Source organism: Neofelis nebulosa, chromosome 13 (genome assembly GCF_028018385.1).
Source record: "Neofelis nebulosa isolate mNeoNeb1 chromosome 13, mNeoNeb1.pri, whole genome shotgun sequence".
Lineage (NCBI taxonomy): Eukaryota > Metazoa > Chordata > Mammalia > Carnivora > Felidae > Neofelis > Neofelis nebulosa.
Window position 1 is genome coordinate 22,903,400 of NC_080794.1, and position 16,676 is coordinate 22,920,075.

Consider the following 16,676-nt stretch of genomic DNA (forward strand, 5'->3'; position numbering starts at 1 on the left):
TTGTCCTTTGTCTCTTCGGCTGCGTATATTTTTATATATTTGTGTAAGTTTTGAGCACCTGTAGTCATGGAACAAGTTTGGTGCAGACATCGTCCCAGAGCTAGGGTGCAGCATGACTGAAAAACCCAGATGAGGGGCGCCGGGTGGCTCAGTCGGTCAAGCGTCCGACTGCTGATTTCTGCTCATGTCACGATCTCTGGGTTTGTGAGATCGAGCCCCGGAGCCCCGCAGTCCCGCATGGGGCTCTGTGCTGACCGCGCCTAGAGCCTGCTTGGGATTCTCTCTCTCTCCCTCTCTCTGCTCGTCCCCCACTTGAAATAAAACAAAGAAAGCAATAAATAGATAAAAAGTCAGAGGATAGGCCTGCACCCCTATGTGTGCACAGTGTAGTGAGAAGAGACCAGCAGCGAAAGGGAAGTAAAAGGCGATATGTGTGTTAGTAATCTATTTCTGTTTGACAGATGATTGACAAGTCCCTAGGTGGGCACCTGTGGATAGCCCCAGAGTCCAAGGGTGGGTCTCTGGGCACTGCCCAGTGTGGCAGTGGAGAGAGAGACACAGAACTGGCAGAGACCAAGCGGTCACGACAAGGTGGAAGGAGCTCAGTGAGCCAGGTGCTCAGGGAAAGGGAGAGCGGTGGCCTGGTCGTGCTGGGTGGGGCCAGGCAAGGTGGAGGCCGAGGAGCACGGTGGTCTGGTCCAGGAGCCCTTGCGCTAAAGCCCACTCGCCAGAGTTCCAGAGTCTGTGTAGACACAGTAGGGGCAGCTTTCTGGAGGACTTGAACTCTGGTTGGGAGCAGAGACGCAGTGCTAGCTGGAAGGAGACACAGGGTAAAAGTTCTGTGGTTTGGGGCGCCTGGGTGGCGCAGTCGGTTAAGCGTCCGACTTCAGCCAGGTCACGATCTCGCGGTCCGTGAGTTCGAGCCCCGCGTCAGGCTCTGGGCTGATGGCTCGGAGCCTGGAGCCTGTTTCCGATTCCGTGTCTCCCTCTCTCTCTCTGCCCCTCCCCCGTTCATGCTCTGTCTCTCTCTGTCCCAAAAATAAATAAATAAAAAACATTAAAAAAAAAAAAAAAAAAGTTCTGTGGTTTGTGTTTTGTCAGTTTGCTGTTTTGCCCTGGAGCGTCTGTGGTCAGTCGTGGCTGGCTCGTGTTGTTTCTCCTGCATCTTCATTTGTCAGTAGATAGTGGGGTTTTGCCCCAATAGTGATAAATTGTCGTTAGCGTATCACTGTATAGTACAGGTGGATACGGGTTTGATCTAGGTAATAATTTGTAAACGAAGTGTTTCTTCAAAAGACATAAGGCACTGAGCATAGCTGAACGGAAGCTCGATACAGACAGCACGCTTTGCGGAGCCGACGCTCGTGTTCAGGACTCCAAATCTCATGGGCTTACTGAGCACAAGTACTGCCTTCTACACTGAAACTCAGGACTCCTACAAGTGAAGCTGTCACCTGCCCCTAAGCCCGTTTTTATCACGTACCTGCCCAGGGCACCCTCCTGTAACCAGCACAGTGATTTGTGAGAGGTTGTCACTCAAATTCTAGGTCAGGATTTCACATTCACGTCCAGCAGGGCATTAACAGAGTGGGTTTGTTTGGAGTTATACAAGGTGTTGCGGGAACTTCGGCATCCCCTAGGGTGATACTGTAAAGGTGTAACTTGGTTTTCAACAAGGAGAACAGTTACAGGAAAGTTTAGAATAGGCACCTGTTAGATGTCTTTGTTCGGCAGGATGCCATGTTTTAATGAGTTGTGTATGTTGTAATGGAGTTTTACGTCCCTGAGTGATAATTGGTAGCGTCTCTGGTAAACACACGTTTACATGTGTGGTGGCACAAAGTTCTGCTTCCAGTCGTGGTTGTTTCTAAATCTTCTCTCAATTATATCCATCCTGTTGTTCTCTTTAAAATATGTTTGCTCGTTTTGTCTTGGAAATTTTAACTTCCTAGTGTGCAGTAAATCTGATTTCTCTTCCTTTCTTTGCATGCCTCTGTCAGCCTAGTGATGTAAGGAAGCATCGGAGGAAGCGAAAGGGTTTCGTAGTGCAACCTAGCCGTGTTTGTCTGTGGTGTGGGGGAGAGTGCCCGTCTCTTCACAGTGAGCACCACAGCTGGGTAAGGACGAGCGGCTGGCGTGTGCGGGGAAGTACAGGAGCCACTGGGGACTCGAGCGTGGCGGCCGGTTTCCACGGTACCTGCGACGGCCACCAGAGCTCGCCGTTGTCTCTCGTTTGTGTCTTGCTCGCTGCGCTGCGTACTTAGTTCCATGAGACATAGAAGTTTCTAGGAAGAGAAATTACTGAAGCAGAGCCATAGAGTTTCGATTTCGGGATAACCACTTTTGACAGCCGTAGCCAGTAGCATTCAATGAGCTCTTCGGGTTCGCCACCTGGTGTGTGCAGTGGTTTAGGATCCTGTTACCTGGCCCTCACAGACATCCCCGCGAGCCACAGCTTGTGTGGTTAGCCCATTTCCAGATGTGCAACCAGAGCCCGAGAGCCGGGGTCCTGTGCATGAGGACACTTTGCAGGGCAAACACTGGCCAAGAAACCACTCTGCCACATACCCCACCTTTGCTCGGGCGCCCTTCTCCCATTTACAGTGCCCCTCACTGGGACAGGACACCTCCTGTGTCCAGGGGACAATGATGTGGGTGTGCCCATTCTCAGGGGAAGCGCCGTGCCTCAGGTCGGAACCCTCGACCAGAGAGTCCGCATCATAACTGGGATGCCTTGCTTCCTGGATCGTACCCCCATCCCAGACCTTCCCAGCCATGTGCTGACAGGGCCGTGCCTCTGATACAGAGCTGGGCGGCAGCTGGGGGAGGCCCTCCACTGCAGAGATGGTGTGTCCATTCAGTTGAATTCTCGCGTTCAAGTGCCAGTTCGGTCACTGGTTGTTTTGTGACCGGGGTGTATTAATCACCGTCTTTTTCTCCTGCCTTGCCCTCCTGGTAAGTGAGGACAGCGAAAGAATCATGGCCCTTGGGGTGTCCACACACTGCCCATCGGTGCACGGTCCTCAGAGATCAGGAGCTCACATCGGCGACGGGGCACAGGGCACGCCCTGCATTCTGCTGGCTCGTGCTGCCTTTTCCTCTGTGGCAAGCCTTTCTCAAGGAACAGAGGGTCGTGTGATGAACACCCAGGCAGGACGGCCTGCTCCCCCAGCTCACTGATGGCTACTTGGAGGGCTCTTTGGAGGTTTTGGGGGATGAAGTCTAGGTGTATGTGCAGTGGGTGTCAGGTCCATGCGGACAGGGCCAGCACGGGCATTGCACTTCCCAGCCTTGCGGGAGTCTCCCGTTTTGGCTGAGACTGAATTGGCCCATAGGCACAAGTCTGGCAGGACCCAGTGCTGGGCGGGGGCCTGTGTGTGGACTGCGCTGCGACACAGGGGAGGGTGTGCTCCCGGAACCCTCCGTCTCTGCTCACCTCATAGCCTGGTCGCTAGTGTGGCTGCCTGTCCTGTTCCGTTTTGGCGTTTGTTTTCTCCATATCCTTGCTTCCACCTGGGTATGAAATCTACTTGCGTGAAGCAAGTAGCAAGCAAACCCTGTTTGGATTTCTGTGGATAATTTGTAGCCTGTTAAGGTAGCCTTTTGTTGTCTGATGATTGTCATGGAAATCAGGAGAGGAGGCAGGTGTCTGTAATTGTTGGTTATGCTTGTGTCTTCCCTGAGCTCAGCTCCACTTGGTGCTGACCGCCATGGGTGTCCCGAGCCCCATGCAGCTTCGGAGGTCCTGGTACAAACCCAGTTGGCTGTGCCTGTCTCGCCCGTCCTACACGTGTGTCTCATGAGATCCGGCCCTGCCTCACCACCAGGACCTGTCAAGGGTCATAACGCTGGCGGGTCCGTGGCTCCACGGTCTTTTCCAGGGCCCACAGCCACATAGCCGCAGACCCACAACCTGTGACAGAAGGAAAAATGGAGTCAGAAGGGGTTCATTTGTCGTGACGGCAGCCAAGGGACACTGTGTCTCCACCGTGTCGAGCAGACTGTCTGTAAGCTGCCGATGAGTCCGTCAGTTTGTAACCTCAACCGAAATGTCCCCGAGAAGCAGAAGTCAGACCCGAGTGTGGGGTCAGGGGGTTGGGTGCCTTGTCATTTTACACACGTCCCTGTAGATTCCAGCCTTGCATCGCTACCAGAAGTGACAGTGGATTAGGCCACAAGCTCGCTCCATTTCCCCCAAACAAAGAGCTTTGCACAATCGTGCATGGGAGGGCTCCGTGCTCACCAGGGTTTGCCCTGAATGGCGTCAGGAAACAAGCACCTTCCTTCTCAGCTGGCCGTGGTGTATGGTGACATGGTCTGGGTCTCCGCCTCTACCTTCTGTGGCCGGGCTCCTGGTGGTTGGAGGTCCTGGGGAGGGTACACCCCTCGGTGCAGATGGGCTGGGGGTCTCAGTGGGCCCACTGCCCGGACGCGAATCCACCCTTTCGCCTGGTGTTATGTCGATCCTAGGAAGTCGTTTTGGACGCTGCACAAAGCACAGCTCATAGCTTTTCAAATGAGTTGCTGGCTGTCATTTCAGGGCTGTGCTCCTCTGTCTGGGTGCACGGTGAACTCATGTCACTCTCCTCTCCACCCCACAGTTGCTGCCTTTGGAGGAAGAGTCACAAGATAGTGTGGCAAGGACACGATGTGTACCATCAGCTCCTTCTTCCCAGAGGTCCCTGAGCTTGGACAGGCTGCAGCAAGGGGCACTGCCCAAGGCCAGCCACGAGGACATCAGGGACGCCACAAAGTAAGGGGCACAGGCATCGTAGGAGATATGCCTGTGGGCTGGTTTTCAGCTCTGAGAACCCTTTGATCTCTCCATGGGGGAGAAAGGGTCGGAACAGCGATTCCAAAGAAAGGCCAATGAACTGAGTTTACGTGCACGGTGTTCTTGGGATACCTGCCTGGGTGCCCTGGGTGTGGCCAGCAGGGCAAAAGGCAGGTGGGAAAGACCAGAGTCTTGTGATGCTGGTGGCTGTAGGGCAACCTCGTTTGCTCAGATCCTACACACCAGCAGTCCTGAGACCTGCCTTTTCCTCCCGGTGGATCCTGGGTGACATGCTCCCTAGGGCTCCTCTCCTGGGCTGCACTGTGCCCTGTGGGGTTGTCAGGAGCCATGCTCTCTTCCCCCCACCCCCACCAGGCAGCTTCAGCAGCCTCTCTGTTACTCGCACCACGTCCTGGGGTGGCTCAGGTGTGCATGTCCTCCGTGCTCCCGGGTCACGGCCAGGGAGGGGTGCTGAGCGTTCTCCACCCAAGGTGCTTGGACTCCAGATATACTTGGGAGGGAGACAGTGTCAGCTCCCAGGGCGCAGCCCTCCCTAGAAGCTGGGGGATTGTGCTTCTAATCACGTGGGGCGGTGTGTCGTGCGACGAGCACGCGTGGAAGATGCTCTCCTGTGCGTCCCCCAGATCCACAGCCTCTCAGGATGGCCCCTTGAGCAACCTCAGCAACACTAGCACTAACGAGGACTCACTGAACAACGCCCCCAAGAAGAAGGGCATCACAAAATCCACCCGCTGGTTGCTCGCCAGAAAACAAAAGGTCCACCCCAGCCACGCTAGCGACGAGCCTGCATGACCAGGTTGGTGTCCCCTGCGTGTTTGCAGCGTGTGGGTGGTCTTACTGGCCTCATTCCTCTAGATCCGTGGTGTCTCTGCCTGCAGACCCCTCCCCGTGTCGGGAGACCTCCCGTGGCCGTTGACACCCCCCACCTCCCCTTTCATCACTCTGCTTCCCCACAGCCACTGAATTGGAGCCACTGAATTGAGGTCACAAAAATTGGCCAAAACATTTCACTGTGTTTCCTGCGTTTATTTTGTCATCTTCAGGAGGTATGGGTTAAGTACTTGGTCATATGAGGACAGCGTTTATTGAGTTGTTTGCCCCAGCATTTGATTCAGTTTCACAGAGTGTGTGTAAGTGACTTTCTCCGGGGCTGAGATGTTCAAATTGCTCACTTGGGTTCTGTGTTATCATAGGTATAAAGCAGTGTCTGAGAGTGGATCATACTGTGGTCTCTGTGGACATGCATGGCCAGTCCCAGAAACATACGGTTGACCCTTGAACAGCCAGGGTTTGAAGATCAGGTCCACTTATAGGCAAGTTATGTGTTTCCATCCAGTAGAGTGATGTAAATGTATTTTCTTTATGGTTTTCTTAATCACATTTACCTTGTTTTATGAAGGAATGTAGCATATACACGTCACTTATAAAATATGTGTTAACCGACTGTTTCTGGTAAGGCTTCTGGGTACAGTGGGCTATGAGGAGTGAAGTTCTCAGGGAGGTGGCGGTGAGGTAGAGCCCCATAAGGCTCCACGAAAGGTGCCTAGTGTTGACAATGTCCGCCTGGGAGAATGAGTCTCAGTCACGGCCGTGGTCACGTCGTATTTGATGGCACGATTCTTGTTACGAACGACCACCTCACTGCTTCGTTTACGTCCTAACTGTGAGATGCGTGTTGTCAGTCACAGGTTAGGAGACCTCATACGTGTGCCTACTCCCTGTAGAATTCCGCAGATTTCTCAATGTCTTTGAGTGGGCTCTAACTGTAAGGCTGGGAAGCACTCACCTGAGGTTTCCATTGGAGCAGGTGATTGGAAAATCTTGTGTGGTGTCGAGAATTGAGTCCTTGAGGGAAATCGGGACCCTGTTCAGTAGGCCTGGTCCCTGGCGGCCACAGTGCTCGTCCATCTTACCGCACGGAGGAGGCAGAGTTCTGTAACCGGGAGGGGCGCAGCCACAGCAAGGAATTGGGTATCTGAAAGCTGAGGAAGGAAGTAACTAACCACAAAAGGCAGACGAGTCTTCCATGCCTCCAGGATGTGGGCTTGTAACTCTGGTTCCTCAGCACAGAGTTCGGTGCTGGGGGCCGATTGAAAATCCAGAAGCGAGGGGTGTCTGGAGGGCTCGTCCGGTTAAGGCTCCGACTTCAGCTCAGCTCATGATGTCACGGTCCGTGGGTTCGAGCCCTTTGTCGTGTTCTGCGCTGACAGTGTGGAGCCTAGGTTGGATCCTGTCCCTCCCTCCCTTCGTCTGCCACTCCCCCACTTTCTTGCTGTGTCTCTGTCTCTGTCTCTGTCTCTGTCTCTGTCTGTGTCTCTCTCAAAAATCAATAAACTTGAGAAAAAGGGGCAGCGGGGATGGCCCAGTTGAAGGATAGCCTAGCTGTGATTGAGTTATTGTGAATCACAAGAAAAGCCAGAAGCCAACCTTTGTGATACACGTTGTGTATATACATAATTTAATTATAAGGTATGTAACAGAGAAATGTAATAAGGATCTGCAAGTGTTTGAAGCGTGTCCATGCGTTTGAACAACTGCTATTTTACCTAGTGAAAGACCTTGGAAATGAATTGGGTAAATGTGTTTCCTGTAGTGTGTACTTCCTTTTAAATCTCTTCACAGTTGACAGAAGCAGTCTTTCACCAGAAGTAACTAGTGAATCATCTGGTGATTTTTCCATGTCTCCTAAAGCAAATGCAATCTTTGTTACTTTGCATGAACGTGAGGTATCCCGTCACAGTCTCTTAATATGCTGGGGAGTCTTTTCAGGTCTCTCTGATTTTCAACTGAGTCCACAAAGCGGGCTTTGCGATTAGAACTGAGACGTTTGTGTTGAAGTGACAAGGTGCCCAGGCACGGGGCCAACAGTGTTGTCTGACGGGAGGAAGGTTTTCCAGAACACCCGGAGTGTGCAGCTGAAGCATAGGCTTGGGGCACACAGCAGAGATCCTTGTCCTGCATTACAGGGTGTGGTTGTGATGGAGAGAGCTTTCGGCAGCCACCGTGGCCATGGGTGTTGACTGTCGGCAGAGGTGCTGGTTTGGAGGAAGGACCCAGTGATTCGCTGGGTCCTATCGATTGGCCTTAAAGCGGATGCCAAGAATCGCGTAGACAGTGGAGTTCACGGCACGTTGATGGCCTCAGATGGGACCTTGGATGTCACCGCCCTGGCGCTTCTGGTGCAGAACCCGACCCAGAACACACAGGTGACACCTGGCCGTCCGCACCCGCCCACTGCTCTCTTGCTGGAGACCCTGCAACCTGTATTGTAGCAAGGCAGCGCGTAGCTTCACCGCACAACTAGTCCTCTCTCCCCAGGCCCGGTCTGTGGTGTGTGGCACGGAGTCCTCGGTGCTGCCTCCTCCTGCCTGAGCTCTGCCTGTCCCTTCCCCTCACAGGCTCGTGAGACTGGCGTGCATTTAGCTCTTATGTGGAGAGGGAAACACTCTTACTTTGTGTGCCACGTGGAAGTTTCATGGCTTCTGTTTCTGATTTCCCAGTGGAATTCTGTTTGACTCATGGGCTCAATGGAGAATCAGGAATCTTTTGATCCTTCTACAGAACACTGAACACCTTTGGGAATGCCCTCAGTGTCCCCAGTGCAAATCCCCCTCCACGGCACCCTTGTCTAATTTCCCGGAGAGCATGGACCCCTCTCCCCAAAGGCCCATTCCTGTGGGCTTCCTGGGGGGCTCAGATGATTCGGCGCTCGACCCTTGCTTTGGGCTCAGGTCATGATCTCATAGTTGGTGGCGTCGAGCCCCAAGTCGGGCTCCGTGCCGACAACGTGGAGTCTGTTTGGGATTCTCTCTCTCCATCTCTCGCTGCCCCTCCCCTGCTCGTGCTGTCTCTCTGCCTCTCAAAGATAAGTAAATCAAGCCCATTAATGGACTCCACGTTAACATCTCTGATTGAAAATACACTATTAGGATTCAATGGATATTGTTTTGAGTTTGAAGTCTTGGTTTCAACGCAAGTGCAATATGTCGTCATCCTTTAGATTGACATAACTTTTGGGGTGTTTGCTCGTGATTTCAGGCTCGTGCTATCTTGGAATGGGAGTTGAACCACCTTTTGGTCATGGGGACTGACCAAAGGGTCGGTGAAATAAGTTTTCGGCCTAATGATATCTAAATTTGCGTTAACTGTTAAGTATTATATTTGGGGGTGCCTGGCTGGCTGAGTCGGAGGACAGCGTGACTCATAATCTCTAGGTTGTCACTTTGAGCCCTGTGTTGGGGGTAGAGATTTCCTGAAAGTAAAATCTTAAAAAAAAAAAAAAAAAAGTAACGTAGATTATTATGTTTGTAAGAATCATGTACCAGACTACTCTTCCAAATGTGGAGATAATTTTACCTTACAAGTTAAGCTTCACTCTTAATTTATTAACAAATGAGCTTTGGGGCGCCTGTGTGGCTCAGTTGGTTGAGTGTCTGACTTTGGCTCAGGTCAGGATCACACTGCTTGTGAGTCTGAGGCCAGCATTGGGCTGGCTGCTGTCTGCGTGGAGCCTGCTTTGGGTCCTCTGTCACCCTTTCCATCGGCCCCTCTCTCGCTCACACACAATCGTTCTCTCTTTCTCTCTCCCTCTCTCTCTGAAAATCTAACAAACAGGGGCGCCTGGTAGCTCAATCATTTAAGCATCTGAGTCTTGCTTTCAGCTCAGGTCGGGATCTCACACTTCGTGAGTTTGAGCCTCCCATTGGGCTCAGCGGTGACAATGGGGATTCTGCTTCGGATTCTCTCTCTCCCTAGCTCTCTGCCCTTCCGCAACTCATACTGTTTCTGTCTCTTTCAAAAATAAATTAATGTACCTACAAAAACTTAAAAAACTACCAAACCAATGAGCTATTGAGAAACCAATATTTTAACAGAGGTGAGGAGTTTGGTTTCTTTCCTTTTGATATTTGACTTTTGATAGTCTTGAGAAATATTTTTCACATCATAACACGTTGATGGCAGCCTGGCAATAGAGCCTGTAAGTTGTGTTTGGGGGCGGCCGGAGGTCTCTCTGCAGTCCAGGGCCCTGTGCTCTGGGGGAAGGTTACAGTCGTTTATTTAAAAAGACACGAAGTGTTGATTTCTCCTTATACAACAGCAGGACTGATTTACTCCCACACCACTACTTAAGACTGTCTTCATTGCCATAAGAACACTCAAGTGTGACGAGAATAGGACATGTGAAAGGGTGTGGTGGGACCGTCCTAGCGTGTAGCACTGTCCGCAGCTTAAAGACTGTTTTGAAAACCAAAAGGTAGTATCTTCTATAGCAGGAAGGTGATTTCACAAAGACAGTGCGGCAGGTCCAGTCAGCCCAGGAGTGTCCTGACTTGTGCCCAGTCAGTGTCCTGGCACAAATACGGCCCTGCCTCCCTTTACCGCCTGGGGCAGCCATCTGGGCAGGGGGCCCCCAATGGCTGTCAGGAATGGGGGTAAACAGGTGTAAACAAACTTGCAGAGTGCGGTCATTTTAAAGGGCTGGTAACCTTACTATATAGTTTTGGTTTTTATTTCACAATGTGTCCTGTAATTTCCCAGGATGATGATAGAAGCTTCAGGAGGGCACCTTCTTAGAGATAGCAATGTAGATCAAGACACTCTTGACTTACCTGCTGAGTCAGCAGAGACTCTCCCTGCAGACTTCTGGGTCACTTCCTCTCTGTCCTCTATGCAGCCAAAGAAGATGCTGCCGGTCTGTATGTGACGTGCTGCTCTGCCCCAGCCTCTTGGCGGAGGTATGGGAGGCTCTTGGGTTGGAATGTGAACACTGATGGAGAATGGCCGACTTAATATGTAACAAGGCGTTCAGATGCTGTGGCATGCTCAGGCTCGGATGATCTAAGATTACTCCTGACTTCTGCTTATCAAAGTTCCCCAGTGATAGAGATTTTTGTTAACATTTCTATCTGATGGAATATTAGCGTATTCTCTCCACTACTACAACTAGGCATCGTGGGTGTCCTCAGAGCTTTGGACCAGCCTCAGAGCATCACTTGCAGAGCTACGTATGTGATGGGCAGCCCTGGCCCCTCTTTCACAAGATGGCAGATGGACACGGCGAAAGTGTTTTCATGGCCTCTACTGCCCCTTTGCTATTTGAGAGTGAACTCCCGGGGACTCCCCCGGCTGCTTGCGGGTGGAGAGAACCCCACTCAGAAGTGCCCCGGGAGCCCTCAGTGGTTGCTGCTGTGGTTTAGAATGTGTGGGGCTGTATTTGTGCCCTCATGTGCTATTTTAAGACTAACCGCATGCTGCGTTTGCACGCTGCCCCTTGTGTTGCTTGGAGCAGGCATAGTATCTGCACCACAGAGGCTGGATTCAGCCAGTCGTGTCTTAATCCTGCCGACGCCTCCTGTTGGTGAGTAGAGGGCACCGTCCGTGCAGGCCACAGTCGGACACCCTGTGTCCTGTCTGCGCAATGTCCATGTGAGCCAGGAGAGCCGCAGCAGGCTCACTTAGGGACTTTCAGAAATACACAGACACGCAGACGCACATAGACTCACAAACACACACACATACACACACGCACACACACGCACACACACACACACACAAACACACACACACGAGCTTCTCTACACCTGCTAAGAGGATGCTGGTGTTTGTGTGCTTACACTTAAAGAGGTTGGTGTGTTCTCAGTTTTTCCAGAGAAAACTGTATTTCCACTCTTTTCGTAAAAAAAGAAGTTTGGGTTCAGTGTCTGCTAATGTCTTTTTTGGTAGGGAGGCAGGATTGCTGTTGGAGCAGTAGGAAATTTTCCAGGTCTGAGCTGACCTTCCCGGTCGTTCGGGAGCAAGTGGCACTGGCCTTTGCCTGGTCTGGTGGAGCTCCCGGGTCAACAGGCCCTGGCTGGCTTGTTTTACGCACACCTTCTTGAATGGACCAGGCCCAAGAGGATTCTCGTCCTCACATGAGTGACACTGGTGGCCTCTCAGTTGAGAGATTAGCTTTTGAAAGCGGAAGCACATTGCCCTCTGAGGCGCTGAGTTTGAACATGGAGATTTCGGGTGTGGGCCCCGGAGCCCGGCCCTCTTCTCCCTGCTCTGAGGACCTCCAGGGGTGGGCTTTGTTCTGCTCTCATCCTGTTTTCCTGTCTCAGCCACAGTGTTTGATTGTTGGGAGCTCCTGGCTGGAGGCCAGGTGGAGCCTATGACACTTGAACTTAGGGTAGTGAGTTTGAGCCCCATTTTGGAGTGGAGATTACTTAAAATCCTGACAAAATAAAAGAATAGTTGATTGATTCCTTCATCTTGTTTTTTTTAATTTGGGAACTTTCAGTCTTAAGCCAGTAGGAACTCAATCGAATAATTCTCATTGATAATGCAAAATGCTTCATATTTTCTCTAGATTCTCAAATCTCTTCAGCCAGGAAGGTCTTTGGGGAGGGGGGACACGCGCTAGGCCCCACCTGGGGCCCCGGAAGGTGCTTTTCGGGCTGTCTTAAGACTGATTCTTTCCTTTTATCTTGCAGTTTACCCACACTGCTTCTCCCGATGGTCTTGCAGCACGCTGAGCCCAGCAGTGACTACATTTGAAACTTCAACCAGATCTTTCATCTGTTAATCCTTGTTATATGGACCCTGAGATATTGTATTACAGTGTTTGATTACTGAAAAATTCGTGAATAGGATAGAGAAACTCATTTAGCATTTAATGTTTCGTACATTTCTGTAAATTTGTCACTCCCTATAGAGAGTTCCTGACTTTCATGTATATCCGGGCTATAAATATCCTTTGGAATCAATTGATGTTCTTATATCTCAGTTTAGTCTTTCAAATGAATGTACTGTCATGGCTGTATGTATGAATCCTACGACAAATACGGTCTTTTATAACCTGTGCATGTATTGTAATTATCATTGTTTAATTGTTTGTTAAGAAACCCTGACAGAGAAAAGGATTTTACCATGTTTGTAAAATCACCGTGACACAGCCTGCATTATCCTTTACGAATGTCCCTTAGCTCTACAACCATGGTTTTGATATAAGCAGACTTAATTTGCAGCAATTGTCGCTGTATTTTAACGACTCACCTTAACTACACTTTTTCTAGCAAGAAATGCTTTCTTGTGCAGTGTGAAGAGATTAAAAATATCTGGTGTTGACTATCAGCTAAAGAAACTTGGAGTGGAAAGCTGATTGAAACACTGTGAAAATCTCCCAGGGCCGGTATGCTCTTTCTGAGCCTGGTCCCTGGGGGCCTGGGCAGTTTGCCTGGAGTGACCCGCACAACCTGGGAGCCGAGGCCCCAGAAAGCCTGGGTGGGGCAACCTGGCCACCTCTTCCCCGGAACCCTGCCCACCCCCTTCTCTCCCCCAACCCGAACCTTAGACCCCTGGCAGCAGAACTCTCAGAGGACCAATCAGGGTGCACTGGTCTCCCACCTCGGGCCAGGGCGCTGGGTGCTCAGCACAGAGCAAGATGCAAGATCCTGGAAACGATGGAGTGCAACTCTAATAAAGGCCTTATTGTTCTTACGGAAATCAGCTGTTTAGATTTGTTTGTAAACAAGTTTAAGGAGTGGACCTCATTCTCCATTTGTAGATTTTATTTAATTTTTTTTATGTTTCTTTATTATTGAAAGACAGAGAGAGAGACAGAGCATGAGCATGGATGCCGCAGAGACAGGAGAAGACACACAATCCGAAGCAGGCTCCAGGCTCTGAGCTGTCTGTCAGCACGGGGCCGGGCGTGGGGCTCGAACTCACGAACTGTGAGATCATGACCTGAGCTGAAGTCGGACGCGTAAGTGACTGAGCCACCCAGGCGCCCCATCTCCATGTGTAGATTTTGAGGAGACAGCCATTTCAGGTTAGAGTAGCCAACGTAACTTATAATTTTGAGGTGGCATATTAAAAAGCCACCAAGGAATGTGCTCAGATCATGGAGCCTTATTTCTTATGCAGCTGGGACAGAGATAGAAACGACACGTCTCTTTACATGTCGTTTCTGCTTTTCATTGGACGTTTGACAGTTTCCCTGTGTTTTCTATTCATCTTTTGTGAACTTCCTGATTGTATGACAGAGTAGGTACCGTCTACTTTGAACTATTTTTATCACGGCATTATTTATTGCTGGCTTTCAAGGCAGTAGTGGAGCGTTTCTCACTGCCAATAAAGACTAGTGAGAATAAGCTGCCATTGACTTGAGAAGTGGCTGCCGTGGTTTTCTCTGGTGCTCGGGGCCATGAAGGCACTTCTGCCACGTGGAAGTAGTAGTGTGGAAACCAGCTGATAGAATACCACAGCTGGAAGTGGCAGTTCAGGACAGGGGTGTCCTCCACAGGAGGGCCAAGTGTCCAGACCCCAGGGTAGCGGCCCCGGAATCAGTGCAGCCAGGGGCCCAGGCAATAGGCCAACAGGGCAGGGCGACTCTTCCACGGTCAGGGCCAGCTGAGGCTGCTCTTCCTCCAGGACCCCAGGAGACTGGAGTGTGTGCGTGTGCGCATGTGTGTACAGGCGCGTGCTTTCCGCCCAGTCTCCACTCCTCTTCCACCTTCTGTGTGGGCTTTCCTGTCCTTTTGCTGTCCTCTCAAGGTCCCAAGAAGTGCCCAGGGCTGCGTCCTTCCCCATCGTCTCAGCCCCTGGAACCCACTAGGCTGCTTCTCCCGAAGCTCAGACCCAGTGCTGAGTCTTATACCAGCCAGTGTGGCAGGCGGGAGGGTCTGCCCGCACTGGGGGCTGGCAGCCACCACCAGGCCAACTCAAGAGGCTCTGGCACAAGATCCCTGTCGCTCAGGCGACCCTGGGACGGTTCCTTCCCTCCCCGCCACGGAGAGGCTGCACACGGGGTTTCGGGGACACGCACCGGGGCACATCCAGCAGTTAGAGGGTACGTTGGCCTCTCCTGTGCAACCGGTGGCCACCGTCCCACTGGCTTGGAGTGTCTTTGGTGCGTCCGGCCAGCCATCCTCAGAGGAGGCGAACAGAACCTTTCTCCACTGGTGCTGAGGGGCGGCCCACAGCCTAGCCTCCAGGCCTCAGAGCCATGGCTCTGGTTTCCAGGCCAGGATGCTCTTGGAAAATTAAGTAAAAGCTATTTTTAAACTTATAATGAGAACAAAATAATGGAAGTTGCTTTAAAAATCATTAACTAGGGGTGCCGGTGTGGCTCGGTTGGTTGAGCGTCTGCCTCTTGATCTCGGCTCAGGTCATAGTCTCATGGTTTGTGGGGTTTGAGCATGGCATCGGTCTCTGCGGTGACAGTACGGGCCCTGCTTGGCATTCTCTCTCTCCCCTGCCCTGCTCACGCAAGTGCTTGCTCTCAAAATGAACGTAAAAATAAATAAATAAATAAATAAATAAATAAATTTAACTTCTAATTAAAGCAGTGACTAAGGGATTGTCACATTGCACAAATAGAGGGTTGCGGATGTCTTCATCTCCAACACCTTATTTTCTTTTTTATGTTACCTTTAAATTTTGTAAAAGTTGTGTTCATTTTGAGAGGGACAGAGAGAGAGAGGAGCAGGGGCAGAGACCGAGGGAGAGCGAATCCCAAGCAGGTTCCTCACTGTCAGCACAAACCCGACATGGGACACAACTCTCACCAACAAAAACGATCATGATGTGAGCTGAAATCAAGAGTCAGAAGCTAAACAGACTGAGCCACCCAGGTGCCCCTAATTTCGATTTATTTTTTAAGATTTGAAGCAACGTCTGCACAGACCCATGACCCTCCTACAAGAGTTGTATACTCCCCTGAGTGTCAGCTGAGTGACCCTGGTTTTTTTACTTTTTCAAATGTTTTAATGTTTGTTTATTTTTGAGAGAGAGAGACAGACACACCCACAGAATGCGACTGGGGGAGGGGCAGAGATAGAGGGAGATATAGAATCCAAAAAAGGCTCCATGCTCTTGGCTTTCAGTACAGAGCCTGACGCAGGGCTTGAACTCACCAATGGTGAGATCATGACCTGAACGGAAGTTGGACACTCAACTAGCTGAGCCACCCAGGGGCCCCTGTTTTTAACGTTTTGCCCAAAGTGCCACCACACTCATTATTTCCAGAGAAACTGTGGCTGCCCCCACCTTGGTTTTTACTCCCCTCCCTACCCCATGTGATACTATTCTAACCGTTTCCTCCCCTTGCTTCCCTAGAAACTCATTTGTGGCCAGTGTGAGGCCTGGCACATCCACTTCAGATTTACCCGGTGGCATCTAGGTAAAGAAGCGATATGTATTGCTCAGCCACGTGGATTGCAAGGAGGACAACACAAAGGGCTCACGGTGCCACCGTATGTCCCAGTATTTACACGTGACCTCACCCACCCTCTGGGAATGCGACACCCAGGGTTAGGTCAGGGTATGCATCAATGATTAAGTGACCCTGTGGGTTGATACTGGTGGAAGATGGGTGATGCATTCATGAGGGTTTACTGTACATCTTCCTTTGGCATTTGTGCAGAAGTTTCTAGAATAGAAAACGTTAGTGGTTGTTTAGGGATCCCCTCCGTGCGATAGATGGTCTCAGCCTGGAATGACTGCTCCCTGGCCCTCATTTTGGAACGTAAAGTAGCCCGGGTTCAAACTTTGAGCTGCATCGGCAGCGGAGACACGTCTCCTATCACAAACCGGCGTGCAAGTGCCGATTCCATCTTGACGCTGCTTTCACATTTTGATTCCTGTGACATCAGGATGCGTCCTACAAGTGGTGACATGGTAGACTTGCTGAGAGGTGGCCTATGATGACATCAACGTCGCGATGGGAGGTAGGGGCTTCGCTACTACTCCCTTTGAGAGGTGGAGTCTAAGGCCTCCCCTTGAGCCTGGGTCAGCGTCAGTGATGTGCTTGTCGAAATGGATGTGTAGATGGGATGCCGGGGACCCTGGGGTTCTTGTGTGTGACAGAATGGTTCGTGGATGTAAGTGGCATATGCTT

General features: G+C 51.1%; 1 long non-coding RNA gene across 1 annotated transcript; it reads left to right on the plus strand.

The window, feature by feature from the left end:
* Positions 1-5,491: 5,491 nt before the first annotated feature.
* LOC131492661 (uncharacterized) lies at positions 5,492-12,917 on the plus strand. The gene is made up of 2 exons (XR_009252222.1): positions 5,492-5,591; positions 12,268-12,917. It is a non-coding gene; the product is annotated as an uncharacterized LOC131492661 (long non-coding RNA).
* Positions 12,918-16,676: the final 3,759 nt, after the last annotated feature.